Genomic DNA, 7,357 nt, shown 5'->3' on the forward strand with positions numbered 1-7,357 from the left:
GTGCATTATTATGTGTTATTTATATTTAAGTAAAATGTACAGGTTGGCATACCATAACAATGGTAACACTTTACAATAAGGTTCCATTTGTTAACAACATTAGTTAACATTAACTAACAATGAACAATACTTGAGCATTTATTGATCTTAGTGGATGTTAATTACAACATATAGCAATACATTTTTAAAATCGAAAGTTGTATATCTTAACATTAGTTAATGCACTATGTACTAACATGAATGAACAATAAACAATAGTATTTTTATTAACTAACATTAACAAAGATTAATAAATGATGTAAATATACTGTTAATTGTTTGTTCATGGTACCTACTGCTAAACTGATGTTAACGAATGGAAACTTATTGTAAAGTGTTACCATAAAAATTGCTTGTTAATTGCCTCATTTGTAATTTGCTTTGGATAAAAGTGTCTGCTAAATGACTAAATGTAAATGTGAATAGTTTATTAATCTGGACTGGTAACCAAAAAGATCAAGGTTTAAACCTAGCAAGAAGTAATTGAGAAATTTGGTTACTTTAGAAGGGACTGTCCATGTAATAACTAAGTTACTTTGGGAAAGTGTCAGCTAAATTACAAATTAGTAATTAATAATGTAAATATACTTTAAGGGCATGTTATTCAGTAGTTCTGTAAAGGAACAACCTGTTGGAAAAGCAGAGGTCCACAGAGCAGATTGTAACATCTGAGGTTGTTTCCCATCCTACCAACCACCAGAGGGAGACCTCTCCCGAATACTGATCATTCCACATTTCTTCACTGCTCATTTCCTGTTTACCACATGTGTGTATATATAGCCATGCTTTTCCATTGTTCATTGCAAAGTATTGCCAGCTAACCCCTGTCTTACCAAGTGTTTTCCATTGCCTGCTGTTTATGTCTCACGTTATGACCATTGTGCCTGTTTATCTGGATATCGTCTTTTGGATCACTGTTTTGCATTGTATGCCTTGTTAGACCGCTTGCCTGTTATTGAATCACTGCCTGTTATATCAACTATGTCTCTCTGCTCAGCGATTTGGATTTGTTTGCCTGATTTCTTTAATAAACTTCCTGCATATGGATTCTAAAGCTGCCTCCATGTCAAGTTTGTCACAGAATACTTCGCCTACACTGAATCCAGCAGAAGTTTCACAACACCAGGCCACCTTCACTTATCAAAGTGAAGTGCTCAAGGAATATCATGGACATTTATGTGATCTACGGGCCGCCAACGAACACCTAACACATTACATCCACTCCTTCCCGTCTCCACAAGCCAAACCGGTGACATTTGCACTCCCTGATAAATTTGATGGCTCCGCTGAGTAATGCAGAGGATTTCTATGTCAGTCTAGAATTTATTTGTCCAACCAACCTGAGTCATTTAGTCAGGAATCTAAGAAATGTGCATTCATGATGTCTCTGCTTACCGGAAAAGCTCTCAACTGGGCCGCGGCTGTTTGGGAGAGAGACCCACAATTTCAGACATCCTTCGATTACTTTACTCAACAGATTCATGATGTTTTTGAATATCCAGCTGGATGTAAGGATGTTTCTGTTCAGCTGCTTCACTTACACCAAAGCCAGAGTTCTGCAGCTGATTATGCCATCCAGTCCAAACACTAGCTGCTCAAAGCAGGTGGAACAATGTCGCTTTGAAGACTGTATTCAGAGAAGGGCTTAATCATGAACTCCAAGCTGAGCTCACATGTAAGGGTGACAAATAAAAATTTTCTCAGTTCATTACCATGGCTATCAAGAGACAATTTGCCAAAAAGTTACCCACGCTCTAAAGTTCGCCCCATCTCACAAACTACAGTCTCCATTCAAGCTCAAACATCCCCTGAATCCACTGAACCTATGCAAATAGCATATACTCATGTTTCAACTGAAGAACGCCACGTCGCTTAAGGGAGAGGTTGTGTTTTTACTGTGGTGAAACCGGTCATCAAAATGCTTCATGTCAAAATGCTTCTCCACTTTATCATAGTTTTTCTCCACCTGCAGAAATCTCTTTTGATGTTAACAGCAAATGTGTCAAGGTGCTAGTGGATTCAGGGGCTGCAGTTAATTCACCAAGACCTGGTTACATAACTCAACATACCCATTATACCATGTATCCCTGCCATTCACATCACTGCTGTTGATAATGAACCCATCGGCACTGGAATAACTCACCAATCTATACCAATTACTCTGCAAATTGGACTTTCACACAGAAACCATCTCTCTCTACGTGACTAACTCCCCTAAACACACCATCATCCTGGGTCACCCCTGGCTGGCTGTTCATGATCCCTCCATCTCCTGGAACCAGGGTGAGCTCACACATTGGTCACATTACTGCCGTTTGAACTGTCTTCATGTCACTGTTTCCATGCCATGTCTAACCACCAGCATTGAAAGCCCTGATGTACAAACAGAAACCAAAATTCCTGGTGAATATGCTGAGTTCACTGAAATATTTAACAAAGAGAAAGCAACACAATTATCACTTCATCGTCCCTGGGACTGCGCCATTGAACTGCTACCCAATGCAGCAGCACCTAGAAGCAAGGTTTATCCACTGTCACGACCAGAAACCCTAGCCATGGAGAGCTATATTGAAGAGGCCCTAGCATCTGGATTTATTCATCCTTCCACTTCACCTGCTACTGCAGGTTTCTTCTTTGTCTAGAAGAAAGATGGCTGACTTCGGCCATGTATAGATTACAGAGGGTTAAATATTTTGACTGTTAAATATCGATATCCATTGCCGCTCGTTCCTTCAGCCCTTGAACAGCTTCGTTAAGCCTGCATATTTACCAAGCTTGATCTGAGAAGCGCCTACAATCTCATCTGTATTAGAAAAGGGGACGAGTGAAAACTGCATTCATCACTACTAGGAGGCACTATGAATGCCAGGTTATGCCCTATGGGATTGCTAACTCACCAACTATATTTCAATCTTTCATCAATGAAATCTTCCGTGATCTTCTCAACCAGTATGTCATTGCATATGCTGATGATATCCTCATCTATTCACAGAGTAAGGCACAACACATCCAACACGTCAAGACTGTCCTTTCATGCCTTCAACACCAACTTTATGTCAAAGCCGTGAAATGTGAGTTCCACACCACTCATACCATGTTCCTGGGCTATAACATTAGCCACCGTGGCGTAGAAATGGACACTTCCAAGATCCAGGCAGTTACGGAATGGCCAAAACCCAACACAGTCAAAGAGCTCCAATTATTTTTGGGTTTCGCCAACTTTTACTGTAGATTCATAAGAAACTACAGTCTCATCGCAGCCTCTCTCACTTCACTACTCAAGGGTAAACCCATGAAATTGCCAAGAAGTGATGCAGCTCAAAAGGCTTTCATCTCTCTAAAAACCAACTTTACAACTGCCCCCATTCTCAAACACCCAGACCCTAACCTCCCATTCATGGTGGAAGTGGATGCATCAGAGGACCTGAGGTCGTTACCATCCTACCAACCACCAGAGGGAACCCTCTCCCGAAAACTGATCATTCCACATTTTTTCACTGCTCATTTCCTGTTTACCACGTGTGTGTGTGTGTGTGTGTGTGTGTGTGTGTGTGTGTGTGTGTGTGTGTGTGTGTGTGTGTGTGTGTGTGTGTGTGTGTGTGTGTGTGTGTGTGTGTGTGTAGCCATGCTTTTCCATTGTTCATTGCAAAGTATTGCCAGCTAAACTCTGTCTTACCAAGCATTTTCCATTGCCTGCTGTTTATGTCTCACGTTATGACCATTTTGCCTGTTTAACTGGATATTGTCTTTTGGATCACTGTTTTGCTTTGTTTACCTTGTTGGACTGCTTGCCTGTTATTGAATCACTGCCTGTTATATCAACTGCATCTCTGCTCAGCGATTTTGGATTTGTTTGCCTGATTTGTTTAATTAACTTAGTGCATATGGATTCTAAAACTGCCTCCATGTCAAGTTCGTCACAGACTAAACCAGCAGAGATGATAATGAAACTTACTAGCTATGAACCAAGGAAAATTACATTATCTTTGACATCTCAGTTCTACAATCAGGGATGGGAGGATTACTTTTAAATGTAGTCCACTACAGGTTACAGAATACATGCTGTAAAATGTAATTTGTAGCATATTTCATTAGATTACTCAAATTCAATAAAGTAATCTAAATACTTTATTACTACCAGCAGTGGTAGATTTTTTTTTTTTTTTTGCACTTGTTCTGACTATAAAATATCTGCCAGTACAATAAGACAAAATGCACTTTAAAAATAAATTCTCTGAAAAACGAAAATATCTTATGCAGTGTTGCTTCTAAAGAAAATTGATCTTGTTAAGAATTTTTTATGCTGCTCCAAACTTCTCTGTCAGGTTGTATGAATGTAACACATCTGTAACAGTTAAAGGATGGGCAAGGAGGATTCATGCCCTTCCGGCCATGCCAACATCATAAGAAAGTGTTTCACCACTGTTCAAATGCTCTTTGGATCGTGTAATTTATATGGATAAATGCTTTCCAACTGAATAGACTAAATATTAAATTAAACAAATTACAATAAATTGCAAAGTAATCTCTTCAGTAATCAAAATAGGTTTTGAATGTAATCCCATTATATGTACTCCATTACACCCCAACCCTGCCTACAGTGATACTAAAATCTTATTTAATTTTACTTCAGTTTATTTCTTTATAGTTTTCTGACTTTTTTTAAATTATTATTCAGAGCCTCTAGTGTGCTTTTGATGTCTACACTCAGCCCTGGTTTGTATCAACATATTAATGCTCTGGGTTACCATCATAACACATCTGTTTATACAAGCACAAGATACAGAAAATGTATATACAAATTTCAGTGTCCAGTGGTATCTTCCCTAGGATGTAAATCTGACCCATAGAAAAGTCCTCTGTTACCTCCAAGCAAAAGGAGAGATTGGCAGTACAGGTCAGTCCTCCATAAGTGAAGGAATTCATCTCACTGACAACACACCACTGAGTATGTGACACCTGGACTGCATCAGAATGGCCATGCAATGACCAAACATTTATGAGCTTATTGTCATTGGGAGAAAAAGGTTGTAATGTGTTACAGGTGCAAATAGCATAGTTATGCATTTCATGACAACATGTGTGACTGGTAAACAAGGTCTCAGTACCCTTCAAGGTCATGTATCCAGTAAGGTGATCCCATTTTACTATCAGATTAAAGGGAAGGTCGCAAAGAATCCAAGGCAACCAGAACATTCATCACCAGTATACATCATTACAGTGGATAATAACTCAGAATAATTAATGCTTTTCCTTTTTTCCTGATGCAAGCCACCTGTGCAGATCTAAAATTTCTATACAATTATTTAGAACATGCCTAGGTGTCTTGTACAGGTGGAGATCTAAAATTTCTTGTCTTGCAGCAGTAAATAAATCTTGTGCATATGGTCTGCAGGCTAAGTCATGTTCGATGGTACGAGTCTGATTGAACAATGCGTGACTGATCAGTAGAAGCGCCTGCGCCTCGGATCTGACCGCATTTATGATATTTTCATTGCTATTTGTGATGTGTTGGAAACCGGTGGCCACCTGGTTAGCCAACCATGTTGAAAACTGTGATTGACAGTTTATCTTGTAGGTGTTGGCTATGGAATTAAATGAGCCAAAAAGGCCTGCTATGTTTCCAAGCAGGTCCTGTTTAGAACGTACAGGTGGTATTTTGATGGCAAGTCTGCTTTTGTAATCAGAGATTAAATCATCAATTCGTGCCTGTAGCCATGCATACGTTTTTTCATCATCATTGCAATGTTTTACATAAGCAGATAAGATATTTGAAATGTTGTAGGTCACATGAGTCATGACCAAATTTACATCATGTAGTAGGGTTCTGTTGACATTTCCCTTAATAAGTCCACCAGGAGGAATGGGGTATAGCTTCGGGCATTGTTTTGGTTTGCTATACCCACAGGTAGTTAAATTGAAGCAATGACTAACAGTACATGAGCAATTGTGTGGGTTAGTGAAATTGTCCATGCTATGTTTGCATTTTTCCACACAATATGTTCCTTCCTTTCGGCTGGTCCAAACAAAGGCTTTTGGCTTGTTGTCATAGGGTTTGTATAGTGTTAATTTGAATTGGTATTCTGTGTAGCTTATGTGTGTGGTGTTTTGTGTTTCTGTGTGGGTGCACCTATATGTGGCAGGTACCAAATTGTTGACAAAATAACATATTTTTAGGGTCTATGCAGTCATTGTTCTTTTCATACAGAGTGCGCATCCCACCTTCTTTAGCCCCTGGATATTCTTTTAGTTGATACCAGGCAGTGATGTTGTGTTGGGATGGCCATGCTGGAGTGTTGATATGTTCATGGTCGGGAGATGGGTGGAACCTAATTTACAACATATTTGTGGTGCACAATTTGATTCCGGTGCTACACCGGGAGGCCATGTAACTATTTCTCTTAGTGTAATGGTAATTTGAGGTGTGAGAGGCCCCTTTGAGTATTTTCACAACCATCTCCCACATTTTAGTGTGTGCATGAGCGATACTCTTTGGCCCAGCTTGATGAAGGTGGGCCCGGACACCTATCTTGTGTCCGGTCTCCATGGAATCATCGGGGTGGTCCTGAGACAGAGAAAGAGAACACAGTTTTTCATGGGCTTTTGAACAACTTACATTGGGACATGTGGTACCATCTTAATTTCCCCTTTACGGTTGTGGCCACACAGCTGTTGCATACAGCTTTGATTTCATATGTTCCATGCCACCGGGGTGAAAATGCACCTTGCTTTATAAAGATATGCACCATTATCATGACACCTTCAGTAAATTTGACTTCAGAGGTGGGATTAAACTGTGCATCATTAATCAGATCTGACTGTGTTTGTTTCAAGGTGGCTTGTGTATGTAGCACTTTCAACCTTTCTTGCAATTGTTTTAACACAGTCTGTTGAGCACGAGGGGCCCAAGGTCTGCTGGGGTGATTTCTGGGTCTGAGTCATCAGCTTGAATGGGCTGATGCCCGTGGCTTTGGATGGGGTTGCTCGCAAGACTGTCAGAACCATGGGTAATATGTCAGTCCACCTGTTTTGATGCTATGCTATCTGTTTTGAGATGTTCTCTTTGATGGTACAATTCACACGCTCAACCATTCCAGAGCTTTGTGGTCTGTATGGAACATGAAACTTTTGCTTAATGTTCAGCATTTTGCACATATGTTTCATTATCTGTCCAGTGAAGTGTGTTCCTTGATCGGATTCGATTTGGATTGGCACTCCCCAGAGTGGGAGGATTTGGTTCACTATCAATCATGCCACAGTTTTTGCGCTGTTATTGCGAGTGGGAATTGCTTCAACCCATTTGGAGAATTTATTAATT

Source organism: Myxocyprinus asiaticus, chromosome 10, assembly GCF_019703515.2.
Source record: "Myxocyprinus asiaticus isolate MX2 ecotype Aquarium Trade chromosome 10, UBuf_Myxa_2, whole genome shotgun sequence".
NCBI classification, from domain to species: Eukaryota; Metazoa; Chordata; class Actinopteri; order Cypriniformes; family Catostomidae; genus Myxocyprinus; species Myxocyprinus asiaticus.